Source organism: Mustela erminea, chromosome 14 (assembly GCF_009829155.1).
Source record: "Mustela erminea isolate mMusErm1 chromosome 14, mMusErm1.Pri, whole genome shotgun sequence".
NCBI classification, from domain to species: domain Eukaryota; kingdom Metazoa; phylum Chordata; class Mammalia; order Carnivora; family Mustelidae; genus Mustela; species Mustela erminea.
Genome location: NC_045627.1, coordinates 75479196 through 75507152, shown reverse-complemented (window position 1 = coordinate 75507152; position 27957 = coordinate 75479196). Strand labels below are relative to the sequence as shown.

At 46.2% G+C, this 27957-nt stretch overlaps 1 long non-coding RNA gene across 1 annotated transcript in view; it reads right to left on the bottom strand.

The window, feature by feature from the left end:
• Positions 1 to 20407: 20407 nt before the first annotated feature.
• The window catches only part of LOC116573152, a 29309-nt gene continuing 21759 nt past the window's right edge, over positions 20408 to 27957 (bottom strand). The window contains exons 4-5 of the long non-coding RNA XR_004278620.1: positions 22259 to 22400; positions 20408 to 20994 (exon numbers count right to left, since the gene is read on the bottom strand). This is a non-coding gene — a long non-coding RNA (uncharacterized LOC116573152). The remainder of the gene's footprint in view (positions 20995 to 22258; positions 22401 to 27957) is intronic.

Below are 27957 nucleotides of genomic sequence, written 5' to 3'. Positions count from 1 at the left end.
GGACTGTGCTCTGCTGGCTTTTCTGTGGTTCTCACAGGGTTAACCCAAATTTGCCTGTGTTCCCCTAAGAAGAAGAAGAAGAAGAAGAAGAAGAAGCAGCAGCAGCAGCTGGAAGCATTTCTGTTTTATTTCTGTTCTCTGCTTAACTATTTTCCTATACCGTCCTTTTTTTTTTTTTTTTTCCCCCCCAAGAAGTATTGCCTTTGTCCTTTTGGAAGGATGAAGTCGTTTTTTATCTCATTGTGTTTACCCAGACCCTTATCACCAAGGGCTTTGTAAGTTACGCCTGCTATTCCTTCGCTTCTGGGTATAATTAGTGCCCATTGTAATCACACAACTGACCAATCACGGGAGGCCCCCAGGGGGACCACGGCTGGGAGACAGGCTATTCATAAAATCATATTTAATATAGTCTTATCTTGCCAGGGAAAAAAGCCATCTGTCCAGCATGCTGCAAGCCAGGGCCGTGCAGGTACTCCAGCCCTTCTTGAGGTAACAACTCTCCCCAAACTGTGCGGCACCCGGGCTTCAAAAGGGAAAAAGCCACAGAGGAAATGACTGGAAAGTTTATGGACATTGTCGAGGGGAGTTGCGGACGTGCCGGTAGGGGACGGACGCACCTTGCAACCCAAAGAACAGACAAGGATAGGAATGAGAGAAGGGGCACTCCCTCCTGCCTCTCTCTCCCTCTACAGAAAAGCAGCTGGCTTGCCTCCTCCTAAAGATTTTTCCTTGAAACTGCTGCAAAAAAAAAAAAAAAAAAAAGCATTGCCAAGAAGCTAATGAGTCCCGCCCTGTCCCTTTCTCCTCTCCCCTCCCAAAGAAGTGAAACAGGCTTATTTATATAGGTCAGCATCTGAAGGTCATTAGCAATGTAATCTTATATTTGCAGCCAGCTCTCTCATCTGCAGTACCTCCTCCCACCAAGTGATGCTACTGCTCTATGTCTCCCAAGCACTTGAAGCGCCTTCTTTCCCTGTTCTCACTTATGTAAGGGAGTCAGATCTTCCTTGCCATCTGCCCCAGCTCAGTGGATAGAAAAGGAATCAATATTCCCATTTTACAGACGAGAAGACTGAGATGCACACGCTTCCATGACTCACCTAAGTTTAGCAAGGCCAAGGCTAAACAGCTGGTTTTCCTCATTTTCCAGTGAAGAGTTATTTTTCCTGCACCATGAAAATGAGAAGGTAGGTTTGTTCTGCTGCGTTGATGTCTTCGGTTGGTTCCATTTCCATATGTGCTGTAAAATGTTCAAATAATAAAATGAAGATACCACTGAAGGAGGATTTTATGTGGAAATTTGGAGCTAGACACTGGCTTACAGCACACATAGATGACCCCTTACATCATGGACAGAAACGTGTGCCCCAGAGAGGGCCATGTCAGCCAGGAGCGACACACAAAGCAAGTGGCCGTCCAGGCTGGAAGGGCTCCAGACTCCTGGAAGGGTGATGCAACATCTTCCAATGGATCCAAAAGTTTTTTTTTTTTTCCAAATCCTACTCCTATATAACCTTGTCTACGCATTTTCTCGGTCAGCATCGTAAAACCATGAGTGATTAGGTGACTTTCTGGTTGTTTGGGTTCTATATGGAATTTATGGTCTTAAAATCAAGTGAACACAGATCAGAATGTTCCACCAGAAAGCAGCATCATGTAGTACGTAGGACAAACACTTGACTGGGAGTCCAGACACTTTTTTTCTTTTTTTCCCCCTGACTCAAGTTCTGTTCATAATTCCTCGGATTATCTTAAGGAAGGGGTTGGAAGCTAGGATCTCATTCCCCTTCTGCCATCAACTGGTTGTCTGATTCCAACTCCTCGGACACTGTTTTCTCATCTGTGAAGTAGGGAGGGAGGCTTTGGACAGGCTGATCTGGAAGGGCCCTTCTGCCTTGAGAAAACTTTGGTTCTAGGGCAGAGAGACCCGTAACAGAGTCTCTCTTCCATCCCAACCGCTGAGAAAGCATCTTGGAATTAGCAAATAATTTAGGAGGACAAGTCAAATCTCGACTGGACCTCCAAAGGAGCTTACATTCTATTTACATTGTACTTTCATTCCAGGGGGTATCCGGGGGGGGTGGGGGTGGGGGGTGGGAGCAGTCTTTAGTTCCACAGCTGTTTTTGCTCAAATATAACGCTATTTGTTCTAATCGAGTTTGATTTGTACCAGTAAGCATTTACGTTCCCTTAATAAAACATCTTCCCTTCCCTCAGTCCAAGGGGCTCTTGTCTTCCAGCAGATCCTTAACCTGGTGGTGACAGCCAAGGGACAGTGCCAGGAGATCTTCCCGTCCAGCCCCTCACTGGTCAGACAAGTGGACCCGTAGCGACGGCAAGCATCACCAGGGCTCACAGTTAGCCGTGGCCTCCCCAGCTACTGACCCAGAAAACTGAAAAGAAAGAACAACACGGACACCAGAGCTGAGCATTTTTCTCACTGGTCGTCCTTCTCCCAAGTCTAGTGGAGAAGTTCAATTGCAGGCCCACAGGGAGTCTGCCTCCATGGAGCGCCCCCTTTTCTTCCACGATTGGAGTCCAGAGCGAGCCGCCTTCATCCCTTCCACTTGGGGCTGCTTTTGCACCCCGCCTCCCACCCCCAGCCCCCGACGCACAATCCTGAATAAATACGCCTGGCCCTGGTCCATGTGGGAATTCTGGAGAGTTACGATTGTTATTTCCAGGAATGCACAGACACCAGCAAAAATTCATTTCCCAGACGCATGGCTATTTTGAGAACCAAATCTCCTGCTCTGTAGCAATCAAATTGGGGGCTTTTCAAGTCTTGCTTTACAATAGAAACCTGTTCTGTCTTCAGCTGCCTTTTACCTACAAGAATTCAATAAGAGAGAGAGAGAGAGAGAGAGGCCATTAGAGTTTCCTCTCCCCATCTCCGCTTTGGCACGACATACATTTCTGGCCAACTTTCCTGGCTCTACATCTTAGTAAATTCTTCCTGACAATAGTTAGTGACAAGCATGTCAGAAACAGCGAACTCCGTCATCTATACGGCTTATCAATAATTTAGTCTCTTGCCCCTCGTGAGAGCCTGTGTGTTTTGCAATAATGAAATATATGATTTTAAAAATAAATAATAGGCTGTTGTCAGCCCGATTGTAGCTGCTAGTTATGAATGTGATTGATTGATTGAACATTTGACTTCATCTGCTCTAGCAGGATCAAAGGGAGACTCTTCTACCCGCCTAAGGCCACTGGCAATTTATTTAGAGACTGTGTTCGTATCCCAGCAGGTAGCAATATTGGACTGAGGTACACAGAAAATCAGCTCTTTGAGGTTTTTTCCAAGTCCAAGGGAAGCAACAAATGAGATTTTTTTTTTAGTTCATTAAATCATTAACCACTTAATCACTAAAAACAAGACATTATAAGCATTCCCCTTAGCTGGGATACCCAGGAAGCAGAAAGAATGTTGCTCTGCCGAGATCTGGTGTTAGAAGGTGGACCCTTTTTACACAACGTGACAGTCTCTAATTTTTTATTTATATGGCACTGTAGTTTTTTTTTTTTCTTCATCTTAACTAATCAGTGTGGCAACAGCCACGTTGACATCCGAAAGTGACAGGTATCTGAATTACAATGAGGTGTCTCTACCACCGCGGACGTGGGGGCAGGAAAAGACAAAGGTGTGCAGGAGATGTTTGTAAAAACAAATATTGCCACTGTGAGGCTGGTTGAATGGAAAAGGAAAAGAAGGGGAGGAGAAAGTGGGGTGTAGGAGACTGCCAGTGGTGTGGGGTCCCCAACCCCCACTCCCCCACCTTTGGCTGGGGCAGAGGTCTTCCTTAGCTTGGGTGGCCAGTCGGCTTAGGAAAGACTGCGTCCTTTCCTTCTCAACAAGGGTCTTGGGGTCAAGTGTGATTCTTCATCTCTCACAGGACAGCTTCCCTGGGCTTTTAAAAACCCTGCAAGCCAGAGCTCTCCCCAAGAGCAGGGAGCTGCTCGGCATTCCAATGAGCGGAGCTGGGTAGGAGCCCGAATCGGCCCCTAACCAGGGTGCCGGGAATAAAGGAGGCAGGATGAGAAGGCCCGAGGACATCCACCCACAGAGGGACAGGCCCATCTTCACAAGAACAGGTGACGGTCTTAGTTGTTCTAGCAGGGGAACGGAAGAAAGGGAGTGTGTCTTCCCTTTCCGGCTCCCCTAGTCCTGCGCTGTCTGACCTCAGGCAAGGCAATTTAATCATCATCCCGATGCTTTTGACTTCATAGGGCCTTTCATCCACGGATCTCAAAGCACTTCACAAATAGCAATTCATTAACCTTCACAACCCACCCTGGGGGACAAAGGGTGGGCATGTTTCCCCTGTGGTGGAAACGCTCGGCTGGAGGCGGAGAAGCAGCGCTTCCTTCAAGGTCACTTGAAAGTTGACCAGGAAACTCAGGAGTGAGCTCTGGAGCAGCTGGCATCAAGGTGGGGCGCTGCTGAGGGCTGGGGCCTCAGTTCACCCTCGTGGCACCGTTCAGGCTGGACCCCCACCCTGAATTCTCCTCACCTGGAGCGGCGGAGTCAAGTTCAGAAAGGACGGGAGGGGCAGCAGGGCTCATTGCCAGCTGCAGGCTCACTGCACTCACACACACTACACGGCACCCCCTTCCTGCAGGAAGCTGGTGGACCTTCGTTCACCCCATTTTACAGGGGAGGAAACTGAGTCTAAAGGCTGTAAGGAATTTATTCGAAGTCACATAACTCATAAGGAGTGGAGCTGATGATCAATCTGTTTGCAATAATAATAATAATAATAATTATTATTATTATTATTATTTTATGTATATTCGCAGGCACTGCCCCAAGGCCACCCCTGAGAATTCTGTTTTCGTTCATGGGCCTTTCTGGGTTTATGACCAACTCATCAATGGAGCCGATGAGCTGTAACAGGAAATGCTGAGGCCAGGGAGAGCAGAAAGCCTGGCTCCGTTTACAGAGCTCCAAAGTGGACAGCTACCGGGAGACAAAAGAGTAGCTCTGGAGAGGGATGGGGACGCGGAACAGGGGAAAAGGACAGCGTGGGAGGGGTGAGAGAGAGGGTTTAGGGGATGAGTTTGGCACCACGGTCGAGAGAGACTGGGGCAGCAGCAACCATGCCTGCGTGAACTGTGTCACAGTAAGATGGGGGAGAATTTCAGAAGTTTTGCGTTGCATTATGATGTGGTGCCTTAAGTGCATGCGCTGTAGACTTGAGCTGCTGGTGAGCCTCTCTCGGATGCCCACTGATGCTTCGCTCTGCGCGCGACCAGAAGGGCTAGGGGGTTCCACAGGGGGCACATCTCTGCCCTTTCACAACCCTCCTCTCGGCTGAGCTTCGGTGGCCCCAGGCCATGGAGAAAGGGTGTCGATTGCAGGTTTTCCAAACACTTTTGCCACTGTTTTGTGATGGAACGCTCCTTCCCATGAGCAGCCTTGCTGGTGCTTGGCAGAACCAGCGGCACAGCAGACTCTGCCCTCCCGTGAATGCAGGCGCGTGCCTGGAAACGGCCAGTATTTACAGGTGGTCGTAGGACCCCAACAAACAGCTGCAGAAAGTCAGTGGCTTCACAGAATGAAATCTGACTTCTCACTCGCATGACGTCCCTTGGTGTTGGCACTGCTCAGCGGTTCTCCTGGGCAGGTCATCCCCCCACTCCCAAGCCATGACTCCAGGGACCGGGCTTTTAGAGTCTCACTAGTCCACTATCCTCTGGGGCCATGGAGTCCTTCACATCCATTTGCGAGAACAGGAGAAAGTTAGGGTAGGGTGAAGGGCGCACAAGCCAGGAGCCATCCTGGAAGTATGCACACAACACTTTGCTAATCACGTGCTCCCACCTCCCCACCAGGGAGGCCTGCATGCGTGGTCTAGCTGTGCCTCCCGAAGGAGATGGAGGTCTGGTTTAGTAACATCAAGCGGTCTCTGCCATGCAGGGCCCTCCACATAGTACCAGCTGTTCCCAAATCCGCCAGACTCAGGACCCCTGCTGGTGTTGCTCCCCAAGACAACCAAGCATCAGGTCTGTGGGTGTCATGTGATTCCCTTTCCCCACACAATGGACTTATGTAGAAGCTGGAATCCTCCAGAGGAACACAGAGTTTTGAACACGTTTGAGGAGTTTTGAGATCTCTATATGGGCCTAGAAAATTGGGAGGCATCTGACATTTTCTGGTTGGAGGGAGGACATGTCTGGTTTAATAACTGCCTTTAAATTGACATTGAGCAAGGCACCCTTCTCTTTATTCTACAGAACCCTAGATCAGAAAAACAAAAATACCACATGCAGTGGGGACGCACCAAATAGAAAGGGATTCGTCCCAAACACACAAAAGATGAGTGCTCAGACTCCTTACGTGTCTCTCTTCCGTGCCCCTCCAGCCAGGGTTGACCTTGCCCTCCTGGAACAGCCAGTCATTCTCAGGCAAAAGAGGGTGATTCTATTCCTCATTTTCAGAATAATGGCTTCGGCTTTCTTTCCTTGTGGAGTCATGGCCTCGGCAGTAAAGTTGGTAGGAAACTCCATTCCTCTGTTTCGCTGAAGAAGCCATGCTTCCCGGGTCACTATGACAATGCCCAAACACGGAGCTTTATTTTGGAACATAACTGAGCTCCCTCCTCATGGACTGCAGGGGTTTCATAATGACAAAAACCTGCTTATAGCACAGTCGGTTTCTCTTCATTCCCCCCACCCGCCAAAATACCAGACTCTGGTTGTAACAGAGAACCGAGGCTGAAATATTGCAAAGCAACAAGTCAATGGTCCTTCCTCCAGGGTTCTTTTCTCTGTTGCCTTCATTTCGCCCTCCTTTTCCATTGGTGGAGACAAAGGAGAAAATTCTATAACCACTGGCCTCTGTCCAGGAACATGGAAGAAGATGAAGCAAGACAAACAACAGAGAAGAATGAACAACGAACGGAATGGCTTACCAATCTCATAGTGTAGACCCAGCAGGTGAGTGTTTTGGTTTCTTTTCCTCTTCTTCCTAAATGTCCAGCTCTTGGTCCAAATTCTTATAGTAAAATCAGGAGCTGATAAAAGAACCCTGCAAACCCCTCCACGGAAATGATTTGCCCAGCAATATGAATCCTGGATCTTTAAAGAAGTCATCTGGTTTGGCTCAATAGTTTGGTTTCTGCGACTTGACCTAAAGTCAATGGCTTAGTTTGGAGTCTCCCAGAAGCAGAGCCTGAGAAAAGGATTTGGTGCAAGTGAGATGTTTCTTTATGAGGTGATTCCAGGAAGCCTGATGAGGGAGGGGGTGAATGTGGGAAACAGGAGTGAGAGAAAAGTGAAGATGATGAGTTGGACAAGGTGGGTAGCTGGGGCTCAATCTTGTGAGGACCATCTGACAGAGTGTAGAGAACGCACCCTGTCAATTGTGTCAATTGTCTTGCTGAAGAACAAAGAAGCTGGAATTCCCATCCCCATTGGTTGAAGTTTGCTCAGAGACAGTAATGCTGGCACATCCAGGCTATTCTCTATGTATGTAGGCCAAGCATGTTTCCATGTCTGGGGAATAAGTCCAGTCAGGTGACATAGGAACCCAGTAGACCATCCAGAGACAGTCTTTGGGCACCCTTGAGAGAGGCCTAGAGATTGGATGCTGACAATATCGGCCATAGATAATAATCCAATATTTTAAAAAAAGTAACAAAATTTCAGTGTTACCTGTAACCATGAAAAAATGGTAGTGATTTTAATGTTCACAGTAGAGGGAGCCTAAACATGTTCTGGTATATCTACTCAATGAAATATTGCTTATTGCGATTTTTGTTCAATAACATCACTGTTGCCAGGCACTGTGCTAGGTCCCAGGATCACTACAGTTAAAAAGACAAACTCGGTCTTTGCCTTCCAAGAGCATATGGTGTCATTTGTTTGTGCAGGATTTAAAAAAAAACAAAACAAAACAGTAAATGCTTAGCTTGTACTATAATGCTCCACAAACAGGATTGCATAGACAGGGTGATCTTAATTCTGTTGTTAAAAATGCATTGAAAAAAGACTGGAGGGAAGTAGACCAAGTTGTTAATAGGGCTTCTCTTCAGATGACGGGAGTGTCTTTGCATTGTATATTTCTATTTTCACCAATTTTCCTATAATAAAAATGTATAAGGGAGAAGATGATAAACTTTATTTGAAAACAAAGGAGAAAGAAGTCACCCACCAAGCAGAGGGGAACTCAAAGCTGGCCCTTCTCACCACCTCCCTGTGCTGGACTGTCATGTGTGTCTAGCATTTCTGGATCCCTGCTGAATCTGGAACCTGCATCTCATGTGAAGTAATTTGGGGCGATTCTCAGGCAAGACTGGGGCCTGGGAGGGAAACAAACATCTCCCTAGCCAATGTGAAGATCTTAGGGTTCCACAAAGAGAACAAGAACTAGCTATCCTCTTCTTTCTCTTAAGTTAATTCACGGGAATATGAAGCCCACAGTCATGCTGTCAGGGCTGGTTCCTCTGCATGCTGATAAGCTCTGATATGGTCTTCTGTCTTCCATTGCCAGCCCGTGACTTTCTTGTCTTCAGACTTCCTGCTTCACAAAAAGTTACCATCCCCCTAGGGAGGAGGGAACCTCCATGCTGGGAATTTTCTGGCCAGTTCTGTCTGTAGTAGACTCTTGAAGCTTGGGAGTGAAAGATGTTACCTAAATACAGACTATTCTTGTCAAATGCTTTGGATGTGTACAGTAATCCAGGCCAAAAGGACAGAAATATGACCTTAGTCAAGGTCATTTCATTTACTGCAAGAGTTACACTTGACAAAATTCATCCTGAAATAGTTTCCATGCAATTTCAAAGAGTTAAAGATCTCGAAAATCCTCTTCCTAGACTCCCTCCAAGCATCTCAACTCTAAGTTATTTCTGTTAGATGGAAACATTTTAGTTCTCTAAAACCTTTTGTTAATTCGGTGTTTGGCTCACGGTCCAGGCTATAGTATTGCACAACGCCGGGGGCTCCACTCACATAGCTGTCTCCTGGAGTCTTGCAACATGGTGTCTATATGGATTCAAAAATGATTTTCCCAAACAAGTCTTCCTGATGTTCCTGAATTTCTGATAGGACTTTTGGATATTTAATTCTGATTACCATGCTCAAAGTGGGGGTCATACACACTTCGAGATCATGATCATCAACTCTCCCCAAAGTGTGTTATTCATTCCTCATTTCTTGGGATGTCAGCAGATCTTTTGCAAAAGACAAGAGCCATGATTTAAATTTAAATGAATTTAGGAAAGGCTGTTTTAAATACATTTAAACAGGGCTTTTAGTAGAGAAGGATGTGGCCTTGAGTCTGCTGGTGGCATGTATCTTTATGAACTTCCAAGATAGCTACAGAATATACAATGTTTCCAAGTTTTTGAATACTGAAGTGCCAACTCCTCTGATTTCCCTTTCCGGTTTTGCCCCTGTGCCTCATACAGCGGCCACCTGCAGTAGATACAATTACTAGCGCTCGGGCATCAAATCTAGACAAGTGGTTCTCAAACATCAGTGTGCATCAGAGCTGCCTGGAGAAGTTGAAACATGATACCTGAGCCTATCCTGAGAGGTTCTGATTCAGTGGGTCAGAGTGGGGCCCAAGAATATGCGTTTCTGGGTTCCTAGGGGATGCTATTGCTGCTGGTGGAGGGACCATACTTTGAGAACTTTTGGTTTAGAGATATTTAGTGATTCACCAGCAACAGACAACCTGGAGGAACAGAAGTGATTTTCTAGTACAGCTGATCCTTTTAGACATGAATTTCCCATTTCCCCCATGAAATACATAACAGTGAAGAGACACTTGGCTTTAAGAGACCAGGGTTGAGGATGGAAAGGTGCAGATGAGATCTATCTGGGAACATAACTAAACGCCATCACAGAAGCCACAGCACAAGGGAGCTCATCTAGGACAGGGGTGAGGAGTGCTACTTTTGGCATCTGACAACCTGGCATCAAAGCCCAGGCAAATATTCCCTCTGCAGCTTCAGCTTCCTCGTCTGTTTTATGAGCGTCATGTTCTTTGCCTGTTATGGTTATGGGAATGCAAACCAGATAGCAGGTATAAAGCACTCAGGACCATATTCCACGGCAAGCAGTGAGTAAAAGGAAGGAAGACCTCCTTGCTAGAAATAAGGCAAGGACTGGGTATAGGAAGTGGCCCAGCAAGGCCAGACAACACACCTGATTTACTGAGCAGCTGGTCCAAGTTTCCTTAAAATTCTTTTGTCTGGGATTGGTTCCTTGTTGTGGAACTGCGATCAGGACCAAGAAGTCCCTTGGGGGCTGAGGTGGTGGTAGACTGTGGAAGCCAGGAGCAGGACAGCCAACACAGAAACTGCCCAGTCTCGGCTTCTCCCAAAGCCCTCCAATGCTTGGAACGATACACAGTAGGTGCTCATGAAATATCTGTTGAAAAATCAATGTGTTTGGTAGAGGGATGCGACCAACTTGGCCCCAGGAGCCACTGAATAACAAAACACCAAGATTTTGCTTTAGCTGCTCAAGCTTTTTCTTCTCAGAACAAACAAAAAACAAAACAAAACAAAATGAAAATAAAATCAGACAAGCCTTTGTTTCTGAAAAACACTGAACAAATACACTCGATTTATCATTCTCAAGAAAAATCGATGGCTTTCCCATCCATCAGTGTATGAGCCTTCGGCGTTGACTTGGAAACACTGAAGTCCTCCTGGCCTGAAGCTCTCCTGAGTCCTCTGGCTGAGCACACAGGCTCCAGCCTCCCCAGCTGGCCGATCCAGGGTGAAATCATTTCCTTCCTGGAGCACAGAGCCACCACCGCAGGGACGAATGTGCCCGCGAAGCCCTCTGCCTTTTGGCTAACACAGCAAGTGCACAGAGAAAAGAGGCGATCAGAGGGCTGTAGGGCTTGGGGTTTTGGAGAGACGGGTTGTGGAATAGCAAGGGGGAATTAACCAGAGCCAGGAGAATGGCCGGGAGCTAAGCAGCTACCAGGATGAGCAGCAGACTCACCCCGGAGGGAACTTTTATTTAAATTACTGTTATTATCATTATTAAAATTATTATTTAATGACAGATTCCTAGGTCTCACCATAGACTCTGCATGGCACATGCTCTTTTGGAGATTCTATGGTGAAAGAAAGTGCAGGCACCCCGATTCTGTTTCATTCCCAGAGACAGCATTGTTTCAAGCTACTTCACATCTTTTGCAGCTCACCCAGGGGTCTTGAGCTCGAGAGAATTCCTCCCGAAGGGCTGCGTGTGGACGACCAAGCCGACAACATCGAAGAGGAGGGATGTGCTTTTAAGAACACGCAGTATGGAAATGAAGAGAGGGGCATATACTCAAAGACCCTTCTCATGGTGGCAGCCCATGTCTACATGCACACCTTAGAAAGCATTCATCTTCGGTGATGCTCACGGAGAGTGACTAATGCAGTGGAGACGTATGCCGTGAGGTCTGCTTAGAAGAATGTCAAGATGCTTCCTTTTAGCCCTTTGGCTCTCAGGAAGAAAAAGCAGATGAGGAACACTCTCTCGGGATCTTGCTAAGAAGGGAGGGGCCGGATCTTGAAGCTGAGAAGCTGGGGACTGTTCTCCCAAGGGCTCCCGCCTGGCCGTCCCTGCTGCAACAGGGGAGAGGCTCTTATTACGGAGGCATCTATATCAAGTGTTTTCCACTCCCTATCTTGCTTCGTTATCACACCGGTCCTGTGATATGGGTCAGGGATCTGCACGCTATGGCCGTCACCTGCTTTTGTAAATGCAGTGTCACGGGCACATCGGGACTGCCATTCGTGTACATGCCCCCACAGCTGCTTTCTCTCCCCAGCAGCCGAGCGGGGTGCTTGGGACAAAAATCCTATGTCCTGTATTGAAGAGGCATCTGCCCTCCCACGTTCACAGCAGCCTTAGTCGTGATAGCCAAGAGACAGAGATGAGCCTAAGTGCCCCTCATCAGAGGGAGGAAGAAGGTGTGGGAATAGTATTGAGGCACGAGATAGAGAAGAAACTCAAAGTGACATTTGTAGCAACGTGTATGGACCTTGAGGACATTATGTTCCATGAGACATGTCAGACCCCAAAAGGGACAAAATAAAATAAAATCATACTGGATGATTTTACTTTATGTGTAATCTGTAAAAGCCACACTCATGAAAACAGAGAGTAAAGGGGTGGTTACCAGAGGCTCAGGGCGGGGGGCAGTGCGGAATAGGAGAAATGTTCCAGGGTACAAACTTGCAGCCTGGCAGGTAAGTAATCCTGGAGAGCTAATGCACAGTACAGTGAATGGAGACGACACTGCAGTATTGGGATAACCGAACTCTCCGTTACTCCTGCCACAGACACGAAATGATAATTACGTGAAGTGATGGAGGCGCTAAGACTGTAATGCAATCATATTATAATGTATAAGTGTATCGAATTTACATGTTCAATATTCTGTATACTTTAAGCATACACTTTCCATGTCCATGTTTATCAGACAAGAATATTTCAGTTCAAAAATAAAAGAAATCAAGCCATAAATAAGAAGGAAATCCTACCAGTTGCGACAGTAGGGATAGACTCTGAGGGCATTAGGCTAAGTGAAGTAAATCAGACAAACGCTGCATGTTCTCACCCAGGTATGGACTCTAAAAAGGCCGAACTCAGAAATAGAGAGTAGAATGGTCTTGGCCAGGGGTCCAGGGTTGGGGCGCATGGGGAGATGCTGGTCAAAGGGCATCAGCTTTGAGTTATGAGTATTTTCTTCAGATATTAGGTAAAACATAGTGACTATGTTAACAGCACTTCAAAGTTTCAAAGAGAGGAGCTTCTAAATGTTATTAAAACAACAACAAGGGGCACCTGGGTGGCTCAGTGGGTTAAAGCCTCTTCCTTCGGCTCAGGTCATGATCCCAGAGTCCTGGGATCGAGCCCCACATCGGGCTCTCTGCTCAGCAGGGAGCCTGCTTCCTCCTCTCTCTGACTGCCTCTTTGCCTACTTGTAATCTCTGTCTGTTAAATAAATAAATAAAATCTTAAAAAAAAAAAAAGTAAAACAAAACCCTATGATCCACAAAGTCTAAAATATTTACTATATGTCCCATTATGGAAGAAATGTGTTGATCCCTCGAACAGTGGGACCCCTTTAAGATGCAAAGTGGTGGGCCCCACTTTACAGATGGGGAAACAGAGGCACAGAATGACTGTATGTCACCTGAGATAATTTTGGTTATAAATGACAGGGTCAGAGATGCCTTTGGCCCCCAGAGATAACCAGTCCCATGCTTCTCCTAGCCTTCACTGCCATGCTTCCTGCTCTGTCGCATTGGCTCATTCCTGCTAAATGTGTCAGCCAAGAAGGACATGTTTATCTGCTGTGAACGTTATGTCTCAGGCTGATGGTCACACAGAGGCCTGCAGGGGATTCTGGAGTCCCAGAGAGAGGTCATCCAGCCCAACCCCTCCTCTCCAAGCCCCTAACAGCTGAGCTCCCAGCCTGCCCAGAGTTTATAAGAAAGAGAGAGCCATCCAGCATGGACAGAATAGCTCTGTAAAGTCCAGGAGACCAGCCCAGGGATACGTGGACTGGGGAAGAATTTGAGAAGAGCCAGATAGCCCCCAGGAAAAAGGGCAATAACTTCTCTTGGCTGAGCACTCCCTCCATGGAGTTCATCCCTGGTCCTATCAGTGAACTCAGGCCCATGTTTGTCTTGACTCCTGTTCTGTCTTTCTACCCACTCACGGCTTGATCTGCTTGTTGATGCTACTCATCACCATGATGCCTGTGCAGGGTTCCCATCCTGTGCTAGTTTCTGCCTGTTTGGCTTTGGTTCAGACATAAACCCCGTGGGTAACTGACTACCCCTCTACTGGGGTCTGCAGCCCCTGAGGAGTGTCAGAGTTAAAGCTCCACATCTTCGGCAGAAAACCAAATGTTTCCATACATTTCCATATCCTGAGACCAAACCTATTCCAAGAATAGGATAAGTAGGGGACACTGGGTGCCTCAGTTAAGTGCCTGCCTTCCGCTCAGGTCATGATCTCAGGGGATCCAGCCCCACATTGGGCACTCTGTGCTCCCTTTTCCCTCAGTCTGCCCCCCTGCCTGCTTGTTCTCTCTCTCATTCTCTCTGTCAAATAAATAAAATCTTAAAAAAAAAGAATATGATAAATGAAACTGGTGGAAAAGATGGCCTGAGAAGACAGAAATCATTTTATAAATCATGGTAAATCCATATAATGGAATACCATGCAGCCAGTTAAAATGGAATTAACAAAGATTATTAAGTAAAGTGATATAGCAGAGGCAGGGTCAGGTTCATGGGTGTGGGACCTGAGCTATTAAACAGGTTCCCATCCGTGGTGACCACACTTGGTTTAATACTCCATGGCTACTACCCAGAAATTCTTAATAATTTTTGAACAGGAGGCTCCACATTTTCATTTCGCACTGAGCCCACAAATTATGTAGCTGGTTCTAAGCAGAGAGATCTCCCAGGGGGAGTCCCAGGGGAATTGAGGGTTTCCCTCCAACTGCCCCCCACTCCACTCTCACTCTGACTAAGGTTTCCATGTGAGGATTGCTTTCCAGAATTCCTTGGGAAATTTTTGTGTTGTTCAAAATCCTGAAAGAAAAATGAGTGAAGAAATTAGGACCATGAAAATAAGTATTGTAATTTTCCTGCAAGAATCAAAGCTTCACTGTCAACAGAGAGACATTACTGGTTTGAATCTTTCAATGTTAACTCAAAACCCAGAGCAGAAAACACGGTCAGGTTAAGATGAACATTTCCAGGTACCAGTATCAGAGTACGTAGGAGGGAAGTGGTCATGACCTACTCAGTCAATCTTGTTTGTAGCTCTTATCTCATTACAACTGTGTGTTCATAACTCTGACTGCTGTGAATGGCGAGTCATTCTTGAAAAAAAAAAGTTAAATTTATATATATATATATATATATATATATATATATATATCCTGTTAATAATAATCTCAGAAATAATGAGTTTGGGGGGCTAAGTAAGTCCTTAAATCAGTAATTTTGACATGTAATTCTGCATAGTGTTTTCACTCTGCTAGATCTGAATGTCACATTATTTGAATATTACCCAATAATGTTTTCCAACATTTGATTATTTACTACACATTATCATTGTTGTAAATTTACTAAACTTAGTGTGTCTTATTTATTGAACCAATATTGTTAGATATTTATAGAATGAGAAAAGAGTATGAACAATGTTGGAGTTCTTTTATGACCATCTTGTGATTTCAGGTAGTTCCAAAAATTCCCAGGAATTCCAACTTCTCATTTGTAAATGCTGAAGATTAATATCCACTGGGGAAAGTACTGATGCAACATCTGATTGTCCGGCTAGAGACCACAATTTCCAGCCTCCCTTGCCGCTAGGTATAGCCATGTTCTAAGTTTCAACCAATAAGATGTAAGCCCAAATGAAGCGTGAACCTTCTGGATTATATTTTTATGAGAAAGCTGTTTGTCCTCCACTCTCCCTTTCCATCTTCTCCCTGGCTTTGAAGTAATGAAAACTGGAGGAGCCATATGGGATCAAGATACGGAGACCAGGGGCGCCTGGGTGACTCAGTGGGTTAAGCCACTGCCTTCAGCTCAGGTCATGATCTCAGGGTCCTGCGATCAAGTCTTGCATCAGGCTCTCTGCTCAGCAGGGAGCCTGCTTCCCTCTCACTCTCTGCCTGCCTCTCTGTCTACTTGTGATCTCTCTCTGTCAAATAAATAAATAAAATTAAAAAAAAAAAAGATACGGAGACCATGTGTTAAAGACAGTGTTCCTCTAGCCTGTCCCTCAATTGTCTTGTGGAGCAGAATGGCCCAAGTACCCTAACCTATCCTTAGACCATTACATGAGAGAGAGAGAAATACTATTTTATTTTAGCCTCTGTGTTTTGGGTCTCCTTATTACAGCAGCTTAGCCATATGGACACACCTAGGAATATGTTTGTACTTCAGTGGTGTAGCACTAACAATTTCTGCTAAGGAGACTACTAGAGCATTGTACACAGTTGTGTATTACATTGTGTTATAGTGTGGATTACATTACACAGAGTGTTGTGTATGTGCAGTATAATCTTAATCACTAAAAACATATAAAGAAAATATCCAGAAGAAAATATGTCAAAAGACTGACAACAAAGGGGATGGGAGAAGCCCAAATGGACACTGCTCCTGAAGAAATTAGGTGGTGTTATCTCTACAGACATTGAACTAATTCTTATGGAGCACCATTTAAGTTCTGGGGGGAAAAGCTAATTGAGAACCAGGAAGACTTATTCCCTCCTAGAAAGGAAGATGTCTGTAATTAGTTACCAATATGAATGATATGAAGAATTTATTCTCTCCTTTTGATGAGTCTCTTTCTTTTGATGAGTCTCTTTCCAGATACTAGAATATGGGTGAGGTTTGGGATTTTGGATAATCTCAACCTCCTTTAAGGAATGGTCATTTCTACCATGTGTAGTAGAAGCTGATGGTTTCACCAGGCGGTGGTCCACTCCTTCAGCGATCGTCCAAGGCTAACAATGGGCAGAGCTCCAAGCACTTCCATTTCACATCCTTGCCTCCCTCTTCAAAAACCTCAATGCAGCTTCCCAAGCCCGAGGCTAAAGAAAACTGGAAAACCTCCAGCCCCATTATGCTCTCTGTGTCGAGGGAGCACTTTCCTTAGAACACATGGCTGGTTGTTGGGTTGCCATTTTGGAAAAACCAAGAGTGTCTGTTTGGTTTTCGTTGGCGGAATAAGCTAAGAAAGCTGAACAAACACGAGAGTGGAAATTTGGCAATTGTCTTACACAGTAGCTTTAATTTTTGTAGCCCTAAGAAAAGTGAGAAACTCTAGTATTCTGTTTAGCAGAAGTCACTAAATAACCTGTAGGAGCCTGTTCGAGTCAGCGAGAGGCACTAAGTTGGCTGTTAAGTAACACTTGGTATTTACGAAAGGCTTCATCTGCCTATCTGTCCATCTCCCTGCCCGGCTAACATGTCCAGCTCTGTCAGCCACTGCAGGGCATTTCTGTCAGATTCCATTTTTCACCAGAAGCTTCATTAGGAAATAGAATCCAAGCTGTCTTAGAGGCACTTTACATAGCTGAAAATAATGAAGGAGAAGTCAGTGCAATTAACCAGGCCCTTAACAATAGGATTTGAATAGTGAAGGAACTAATTATGCACCCTGGGCACCCACATATTGTATTTGCCATACCATCAGGCCTCAATAAAAAATGTCTCAAAGCTGTGCCATCTCAAAGGACAGGAGTGAGACAGGGGTTACCTTGATGAATTCCTTTCCTTACTCCTCTCTATGAGGAAGGCTGAATCTTGAAAGGCAGAGTCTGCAGTGATCTTCCCACTATCCACTATTCCCTTCTTCTTTACTCATAGAAGCAACGTTTTACTCAGGTTGAAATACGCCCAGATAAAAACACATATTTCCTAGTCTCCTTTGCAATTTTAAGTGGCCAATGAAATGTCAGCGGAAGTCAACTGAGGCTTCTGTCTAGAAGGCTGCCCTTCTCCCCTTTGTCTTTCTCCAACCTGAAACATGGATGTGATAAATGGAGCTCCAGCAGCCATATTGTGGCCATGAGGGGATTTTAGGAGAGGAATTCATGAACTTAAGATGGATTGAAGGAGGTGGAGTCCCTGATGACTAGGAAGCTCCATATTGCTGTGGGATCACCAGCCTCCATGTTTCATGTTACGTGACAGAAAAATAAACCTTTAACTTATACCACAACTGCTAATTGGGTTTTTGGTTAATAGCAGCAAGCCTACTTTTGACAGACGCAGCTTACATTCAATTTCTACCTTCCCCACAGACATTTCCAAGAGCCCTAGAAAAATTCAACCATCAGCTGAAACAGTCCCTCATCAACAGACATTTACTTAATGCCCAACTCTCCAGTCCATACTGGGGACTGGAAGGGGGAGTATGCAGGGTCTCTGACCCTGTGACACTTCTCTGTTCAAGCTTGGAATCTCTTTTCAAGCTGCCCTGCAACAGAGGAATTATGTAAACAGAGAAGGCAGAAAACCTCCCTTGTTGTTCTTACTATTCCCCAGAGACCTTTGCACAACGCCTCTCCCTTAGGTACTCAAGGTCTCTGGGCAGGGGTACGTGAAAGCTGAGTTTTCAGCCCAGACCAGGCTGCTTAAGCATCTGCCTGTATCAGAAAATCACCATATAAAGGGCTGCCCACTTCAGATTCCAGGTTCCCAATGATGCCCTTTCCCAGCCACGCACGTTGGAGCTCAGGCCCCCTTCCCATGCTCATTGCCGCCATCGGATACAGTGCAGGGGAAGATGGAACTGGCTGTCTGCGCTGGCTCTGCTTCTCCATCCTGGCCTCGCATCAGGCATCACCTCTTGGAGGCAGCCAGGCACCCTTAGGTGATGAGCACACTGTGTACCCTCGAACCAGGTCCCACGTATTCAGGGTGAGGGAACCATCAAATCTGCCAGGTTGTGGCCCATTCCGTCAATGTGTCTGGAGTGGGCTGATCTCTGAAGATCACGGGTTTCATCAGACAGGAGCCAGCGGATGAAATCCCTCAGGATGTCCCTCCTGAGGGACATCTCCGTGGTCATTTTTAGGAAAGGAATTGTGGTCCCAATACAACATTTGTCTCTCTTCAGCCTTCCTAGACTCCCCCAAGTGCTAGCTCCTGAGCCAGTCATGACCAAAGCAGGCCATCTGCCAGATCCTTGTTCTGGCCAGCTAGTGAGGGGAGCCTAAGTCTTGCTGTCCAGGTCCATGTTACATGGGAGGGCACGTGATCTGAATATCCCTCCATCCCTCGTGATCTCTGGGACTTTGGACAAATTACTTAACCACACTAAGTGTCAGTTTCCTTGGGGATAATATATCGACCTTACAGCATGACTATAAGGATTAAGGAGTAAGTGCATAATAACCCTCAGCCCTGTTCCTAGAGCACGGTGAGTGCTCAGTAAATGTTAACTGTCACCATCAGTATTACTCATCTGTTCTTTTAACGGTCTTGTAACTTGGTAAACATTAAACACATTTAAGGCTCTGATGTTGATGAAGAATCCGGTTAGATTTTTCTGGGGGGTGGGGGGTAATTTTTAAAAGTGACCTTTTTACTTATTTTTCTCAATTCCCTTACTTTATTTCTCCTTCTTCTCTCTGGTGATATTGTTTATCTTTTAGGTTGTAAGGAAACAACCAAATTCCAGTCCGAGCTCTCAGTCGAACGCCCTTGCTCAGAAACATCTTTATCACTCACCATCTGATTGGGTCAACTTGCTGATTTTTTTTCCCCCATGAAGTTTACAGTAGAGGGTCAAGTTACCTGCCCATTTTCTTCCCTGGACGCTCCCATCCACGGACATGTCTGAGGTGTGGTGAGACAGGCAGAAACATAACGGCACATGTGGGAATAAATGTGTAAATGTATTTAGACTGTATTTGGAGAAACCGGGCTTTCACCGCCATCTAAATTCAACAGAGCTGAATGTTCAGACCAAACAGTGGTTAGCCGTTGACACCAAAAACCATTTGCAGCCCAAATTAGACACAACAAACCTGGGAAAGAATTTCGAAACATCCAAACCTTGCAACCCACCCCTCACCTCAGACTGCTTTAGGCCTCACCAGCGAGGAAGGGAAATAGGGAGGAGGCAGACGCTGGAGCCGATTCCTGGGGCTGTAGCAGGTGAAAAGCACATTGCTGAGGTGGAGCGTGCTTGGGGATTGAGATGAAAAGCCGGGGGTGTTTATACGTCAAGGCCCTCCGTCCTGCTTCCCCTCGATCACCACTAGGAAAGGCTATCAGAGTTGGGGTAGGAGGGCCTGGGTGACCCTTAATGCAGATGTGACTGGTAACCTGAGTTTTCCTAAACTCGGGGATTCAGAGCATGAGTCTGGCCAAGGCTGAGGCTGCAAAGCCAGACCGGATTGTACTTGGGTGGAGGAGTGGGTGGGCGGGAGGAGGAGGCCCTGCAGGAGAGGACAGCCTCTACCACCCCCCGGGGCCACTGTCTCAGGATGACGATGAAGCAATTGGAGGCCTGGCATGGTCCGATCTTCAGAGGTTTCCAGAAATGCTATAAAAACTCCTGATTTTCAAATGTCGGCCGCTGCTAGAAGACATTTTCTAGTGCCGTGTGCAGGCTGAGGCAGACCAATCCCCCCACTGCTGGGTCCAGCTTCCCAGGGGGCAGCTTCTGAGTGCTAGATGGGGGCTGGCTTTTCTCTGACCTCTGACACTTGGGGGTGTCCGGCAGTGGGGTGAGAGCCCGCATGTGCCCACCTTCACTCTTCTGCCAGGATCCTCCTGCCGCTCAATTTATCGAGCCTAAACACTCCTTTGCGGCTTTGAGAAAAGTGAAGCTCAAGAATGAGATGACAGGCCCAGACAAGAACCTTCCAGAAGGAAGCCTCCAAGACTGGGCTTCCCCCTTTTTTTTTAATGTATTTGTCAGGTCCCAGAACGGTTGGCCTTGTTAAAATCACAGTTGTGAGAATGACAGTCACGGATACTCCGTAAGTCCTTCCAGGACAGGACAGGCTTGGGAAGCAACGGAGACATGGCGGGGAGCGAGTGACATAGCCAAGACCACCCAGGAGGCAGAGGACACTTAGTCAGGGGCCAAGTTTCTTTCCCTGCCTCCACCGACCTTTAGGCTGGGGCCTGTATTCCCAATCTGCCCCTGGAATTTGGATTGTCCAGGGGCAAGTGTCATGGCTCTCTGGGGGTTCCCAGGGAGCAAGTTTTGCAGAGAGAAGTGTCATGCGTGAGAGGGAACAGTGAAGTCAGAGGGTGTCCCTTTGGTCCCCACGGTGGCACCCGTGTGTTTTCGCACTGACCAAGCGAGGGTTGTCCATAGGATTCCAAATGCGAAAGAGGCTAACATGTCTTGGAACGAAGGCCAGCCTCCCAAGACACACGCCGCGCAAAAATCTCCAGTTCCGGCCAAGCGCTGCAGCAACCCCATCGGTCAGGGCTTCTGAAGACCGCACAGCGCGCCCTCACCATCACGGCATGTCTGGGCGAAGGAAGAAGAGGAAGGTGAAAACAAATAAAACAAAACAAAACAAAACCCAAAAAGCAAACAAAAAAATAAAACGCAAGGTACAGTTCCCAAGCCTGAGGTTAAGCCCTAAAGGGCTGTCTGCAAATCACAGGGTGGGGGCAGTTCTCTCCCCACACCCGCCTTGCCTTTCCCGCTGATACCAAAGTCCCTGTCTCACCCACGAGCACACGCGAACCTTTCACTTTGTTCCCTAGAGCTCAGAACTGGGGCCGCTCGGAAAGATCTGGGAGCTTGCAGAGCATTGTGGGTACTGGCATGCAAATGAGGAACACAACCAAGCGTGTCCCACATTGCTTCAGAGGACCTGAATTTTTTATGGCTTGTATGTGCTTTTTGATGTTTTCATTGTCTCCAGCATAACTGATATGCATTCCGATTCTGACAACTCGAAGTTTCTTTCTTGCTTTTTTTTTTTCCTTTTCCTGGAGCTGGTCTTCTCTGCCTCAAAACCAAACAAAAACAAGAGGGAGAAAAACAAAACAAAACCTAAAAAAAAAATCCACCGTAACAAACTGAGGTTACTTTAAGAAGTGAAATATTTTAAGCAATCCAACCACAGATGCAACCAGGAAAGGAAAACATGTTGATTCTCTTAAATTCCTTGGAGGCAAACAGCTCCAACGTTCCTACCTCACTTAAAAGGACAACTTCCAGAAGGGGGGTTGGGGGCAGTGCTGTTTTTTTCTCATGGTGGTCAGTGGTGAAGAGGCCGTTGCTATTATGAAACACACCCTCCCCATCTGTTTGCACTTGCTCTTAATGAAGTTGGGGAAGTTCATTTGGAAAAAGTGAGAGCCTCGTAGGACCTCCTCCCCAACACACACACAGACACACACACACAGACTTCAAGGATGAAGTGAGCTTTTAAGGGAATCATTTCATTTTACAGCCATTTGCCCTTAAAGGTTCCAGAACACCATCCACCCACGCCAAATACCTCAGATTCAGTGGTTTTTCTGGTTTGGCCGAGGGAAGGAATGGCTGGACAAATCACAAGAAAGTCATTTCTGTGAGAATCCTGCCAACTGCCCGCCCCCCGCTCAGGTGGCTGAGATTATTCAGGTAAGGGGCTGGGTCTGAGAGGACCTGCCAGAACCTGGACATGGGACGTTCTGAGCATTCCAGCTTCGTTCCAACCTTAACCGCACAAAGAGAAAACAGGGCAAATCCTGGGAATGTGAACACAATCGCTATCTCTATAAAAATCTTAACAAACCTTGCATTTTGGTTGCCATGCTACTCATCCAAGGACTTGCGACTCATTGTTCCAGCCTCCGTGGACCTCCTTTGTCCAAAACTCAGCGTCATTCTTTCCATTCAGCACCATGCTGTGCTTCCATCGGCCTCGGGTGACTCATCTGCCAAGAAAAGAGAACTTCCCCATTCCCTAGTGCCCCCACTCCCCACCATCCATATCCTGGACAAGTTAGACCCAGTTGCTCTCTCCCATCCCTCTTTGGAACTTTCTCCCACATTCCTCCACTGTTCCTGAAATTCCCGCACAGGTTCCGAGGGCCTCCAAGGTCTGAGGCCAGAGCTGCAGAATGCCACCCTCTGGGTCAGAACTGCTCTTCTGACAACTTCTGTTTCTATCCCCAGCTCCTAGCAGCTTTCCTGGCTCACAGTGCTCTAACTACTTCTGAATGAAAGAAGGCAGCGTTCCATGTTTATTAAACAGTTTTAGATCCCTGGCATCTAATTTCCACTAAAGGTCTAAGAGGTAGTAGGTCTTAGCATTTTCATTTCACAGGTGATAAATTCAAAGGCCCTGAGACAATACACGACTTGCTCTAAGACCCCAACGGTTAAGTGTCCAAAGTTCACGGATGTCCTGGTGACACACCCTTTCTCCAGAAGAGACACTTCTCAGTCTCTTCTCCATTGTCAAGACATTCCCACAAATAGCATTTCTGGGGCCTCCACAATGACCCCGTCAGGTGGATATGAATAACAACCCTGCTTTACAAACGCAGCACCAAACCCTGCATTCCTATTGCAGTTCTGTTGTCTTTTTCCAGAACCTTCTTTGAAAGACCACAACAACTGCCCTGATGAAGAAGGAGTCTGATTCTCCCCTGGCCTAAGCCACAGGGAGGGGGAGGAAGATCTGGAGAGGAATTCCAAGAAGCCATGTTAACCTTTTCAATTACAAACGCCTGTAGGGACTTAATTCACGAAACCACTCTGAAGACCACAAGCATTTACAATCCTTCTAAATATAGCCACATGAGCCTCCAGAAGCATCTCAGGTAGTCAGAACCCAGCTCCGTAAAATACATAAATACATTTAAAATAGCAGTAACTGTTTCCACCCTTCTATTTTTTTTTTTTTAAATGACGGAACGTACCCCAAATAGAAATGTTGGCAGCCACCCCTTTAATAGTACTATTTATATTTAACTTATCAGGATATAAATGGAAGCACAGTAGGCTCACATAGCAGCTCTGGGTTTATTTGCTTTCGACCTGAGAGCCAGACAGTCCTGAGTTTGCACTGACAATAAAAATAAAGAGACCCAAGTAAGCGTCCTCACCTCCTCGTCGGCTTCCAACCATCATGCGCTTTCGTACACCCAGTTTTCTCCTCCGAGAGCATCTGAGAGCTCTCCCAGGGGGAAAGGAGAGAGAAGTCAAATGGGCTCAGCTTTTCAGATATTGAAAAGGAAGAAGACCTCTCGAGAAAGGCTTTGTGGTGGTGGCTACAGTAGGGCTCCAGAAAAACTCATCCGGAGCAAATCAAGGCAAATGCAAAAAGAAACAATATTCCGAACTTCAAATAAGAGCTGTCCAAACGCACCCCCCCACCCCCGCCCACGTCCCCCCCGCCCCCAACCCCTTCCCGGCACCCTCACGTTGTTTAGATTTCAGGCTCTTGAAGAAAACGTATTTCTTTTGACATTTAATAATGTCTGTTGACACGCAACATCCCTGCTAGGGCTTTTCATTTTTTTATTAAGTGATGTAAATTCTGTAACTGAGACCAGTTGTCATCAAACATCATAAAGCCAATCATGCCTCAAGTCATCAATATTTATTGTCCCTGGTGGGGGAGAGGCTGTTTTCAGTTTGGGGCAGATGGGTTTAATTTTTAAGTGGGATAGTTAAAGCAGACGCACCTAGGATAAAATGTCAGGCGGGCGAGGACCTGCCGACCTGGTACAATTGAGATGTTCACGGGGCTGCAGGGAAGGGGGTGGGGGAGAGAAGGGTTTCCAGGGAGAAGGGAGACAGGGAAAGAGGAGAGGAGGCGTGGACCAGGGAGGGTGGGTACGGAAAAGAACCAGGAAAAGAGAAAAAAATAAATGTATGCTCATCGATGTGTAGCATTGACAAGAACCAAAACCTCCATTGAAGGATAGGCAGAAAGACGGGAAAGAGAAATCAGAAAGAAAATCAGAGAAAGTGAAAGTGAAAGGCAGGAGAAGGCGGGAACGTGAAAGAGAACCTGAAAGAGAAGGCAAAAGGCAATAAATCAGGTAAAAATGTGAGCAAAAGCGAAGGCAGAAAATGAAAAAGGAAAAGAAAAAATGAGAGTAAAATAGAACGCAAAAAGAAAGAAGGTAAAGGAATGCGGAGATCTGTAGAGAGAGACAGAGGGAGGAGGAGTGACGGGAGCGGCAGGGCAGGACCAGTCTGGGTGGTGGGGTCCACAGATGCCAGGGGACAGGCCACATGGGAAGGGGCTTGGCCAGTTTTGGGGCTGGCCAGTCCCGGGTCGGGCAGGAGTGGGCGGGGTTTGTCTTTGGCACCCTCCCATGTCCTGCCTGTGCCCCTTCCCCCTTTTAGACATTCCCCTATTCTAGGCAGGCTTCTGGAAAGTTCTAGAATTTTCTCACACCTGACCCTCAGGAAAGGCTCTGAGTATTTCATTCACACTGAGCCATAAACTACTAGTAAGGCTTAATAGGATACTTCTGACTGGGCTCAAGTTTTCCTTGTTCAATTTTATTTCAAACAGCAAATTCTGAGCCATTAGGCATCAGGATAGAGAAAATTTTAGGGGATGTGAAGCCGGTGGCCAGAGTCTCAACCCATAATAAAGTCTGTCCTGCTTCCTGAATGTTCTGTGGGGTACACTTTGCAGACTCAAAGTTCTTTTTGGAGTAATAGATAGGAGGCAGTGTGACTAAACCTTGGGCCTACATGGTCCGGGATAAACCATGGGTCCTGAGGCTTCTGCTTGGGACCCCAGTCCTGGGTTGCTGAATAGAGGGATGAGAAATATCTTGTCCTTTGTCTTGTCCTTTGTCCTTGGGGTTCAATGGGGCTCTGGCAGAGACCAGGACCTGGGGAGGAGGAGGGGCCAGGAACGGACAACCCTGCAGTGTCCTTGAATGCCCAAATTCTGCCCACGCTGGCTTTTGTGCTGACGTCAGTCAGAGGGAAGAAAGGAAGAAGGAAGGAAAAAACCTTAATAAAGAGAATTTCCAAAAAAACTCCTGGAGAAAAATAAATAGGTCAAACCTCAAAGCAGTCAAGCGAACTCTCCCTAATGGTCCAGCCCACCAATTGCATTCTGAAATTACAGGCCTTCGTATTTATGTAACCTGGCTGGTGAGGTAGGTGAGGGCTACGACCCCTTCCCACCACGTGGATGAGGCTTCTGAGGCCCGGAGGGCCCTACCCAGGGTCCCAGAGCTTGTCAGAAGCACCTTAGGAGGCAAGCCTGAGGATCTCACCCACACCTGCCCCCTCCTGGGAAGAATGAAAGACAGGGGGCCGAATTAGTCTTCCAATGTTTTGGGGACTGGCCTCTTTCTCCCACCTTGTCTTATACTCTCCTAAGTGGAAAGAAATTGTGCTCCGTAGCCTCCCCCTCTCCTGAATAGTCCAGTCCAATCTGGACAAGTACCAGGACCTGAATGCCACCATGGTCTCTCCTGGTAGCCTGCACCCAGGCAGCCCTGGTGGCTCCTTTAACAGCTCCAACTTGAGTGTGTCATTCCAAAGGGCTCCCTGCGCTTCCCGCCCAGGCACAGCCAGCAACCCAGAGCTCACCCAGGACGCCAGGGCCCTTCCTTTCTGGAAGATGATGCCCGGTGATTTCTGCTGGCGCGAAAGGAGGTTGGACACTTTGATTCCCCACCTCTTCCCTAACATTTTGTCTTTTCTTTCTGATGTGTCAAATTTTTGCCCATCAGCATCTCATTGCTATTTTTAATTGCCTATTTCTGATGACTGAGGAGGTGAAACAGTTCTCCATCAATGTACGGGCCATTCGGCTTCCTCACCTTTCCTTTGGGTTTCCTGTTTTTCTCGTGTTCATTCGCCGTGTTTTGTAGTCTAGAGTCCATCCCTTTGTTGGTTTAAACGATGGTCATTATCTCCCCCCAATCTGCCTCCCGTCAGTTAACCGTGGTTCTGGGGCCATGTTTGAACAGCTCTTTTTCATTTCGATGTAGTCAAGTTCACCGATCTTTGCCATGTGGTTTATGTTTCTGGTGTCTAATTGAAGAAATCCTTACCACCCTTAACGTCAAAAAGATATTCTTTTACATATTCTTCTATAGAATACGTAGCATTTTTCTCTTACATCGGGGCCTTTTTGGAGTTCATTTTTGAATGTGGTTTGAATTAGAGCCACAACTTTATTCATCCAGTGAGCCATTTACCCCCACATCATATACTAAATAATTCATTTTTTTTCCTCCACTGAATCCTGGTGCCTTTTTTATTATTATTTTTTTAAAATCATATATCACGAGTCTCTTTCAAAGTTACTTTCTAAGTTCTATGTGTCTGTTTCTGCACTAATACTCCACTATCTTTATGACATCATAAAATGTCTTGTTCTTCGGCTTTTTTAAAGGAGTAATTTATAGTAACTTTTATTCTGGGTTACTTTAGTCTTATTACTACTGCGTGACTCTTTCAGTGACTCTGCTGAAAATCCCAGATATACGAAGGACTCTCCTTTAGTTGGTCAGAACTCTAGTGTCTCCCAGGCCTGGGTCAACTCTGGACATTGTTTACCTCACAGTGGAAACGTATAGGAAAGTCTTTTCTCTGCCCTCGTGGAGTTTCACTCCCCACGTGCCATTCGCGTAGTCCTCAGAAATACGTGGAGTTCTTCCTGCATCTATCCTTCCTCTCTGGTTCTCTGCCCACAGGTTCCCGTCTCCTCAGCCTCACCAAAGCCTCTGATCACTATCTCCTCAATGCATTGAGGCAGCCATGGGCTGCTTGAGAGCCTCCTCTTGGTGCTGTATTCTAGAACCTTCCTCCAGGAAGAAGGGCAGGGATCATAAGGTTTATTTCATTCGTTTGCCTTTTCCTAGAGACCACATGCCTGTGCTGCCTGTTTGATGCCTGAAAACAGCTGCTTCGTGTATTTTATCTTGTTTTCTTGTTGTTTCTGGTAAGATGGTAAGTCCTGGCCCGGTAATTCAACAGGACCATAAGCAGAAGTCAGAGATAACTTTTTTCACGGACATAAATCAACTACTCTCGTGTCTGGCAATCTTATGAACACTTCCGAGTATTGAGATTTTCCATTGATCATTACCATTTGTAAAGAAAGTTTTTCTTTTTATTCTGAGAATTTCCATGTTTTGTTTCCTTTTCTTACACTGTCGTATTGAAAATGGAATATCCTATACTATATTATAGAGATTTTTAAGTTTAGTATATATACTACATATTTTTAAAAAGTAACCTTACCTTTAAAAAATAACCTTACCTTTTTTTTTAGTTAATCTTACCTTACCTTTTTTCCTAGTTAAAAAAAAATCATAATTAGATGCTAAACTGTATTGAAATCATATTCTGGATATATTGAGATAAACATGTAATTTTTCTTCTTATTTGTTTATTTATTTTTATTTTTGTATTCTTAAGGATTGTATTTCTTATTTGTTGGAGAGAGAGAGCACACAAGCAGGGGGAGCAGCAGGCAGAGGGAGACGCAGGCTCTCC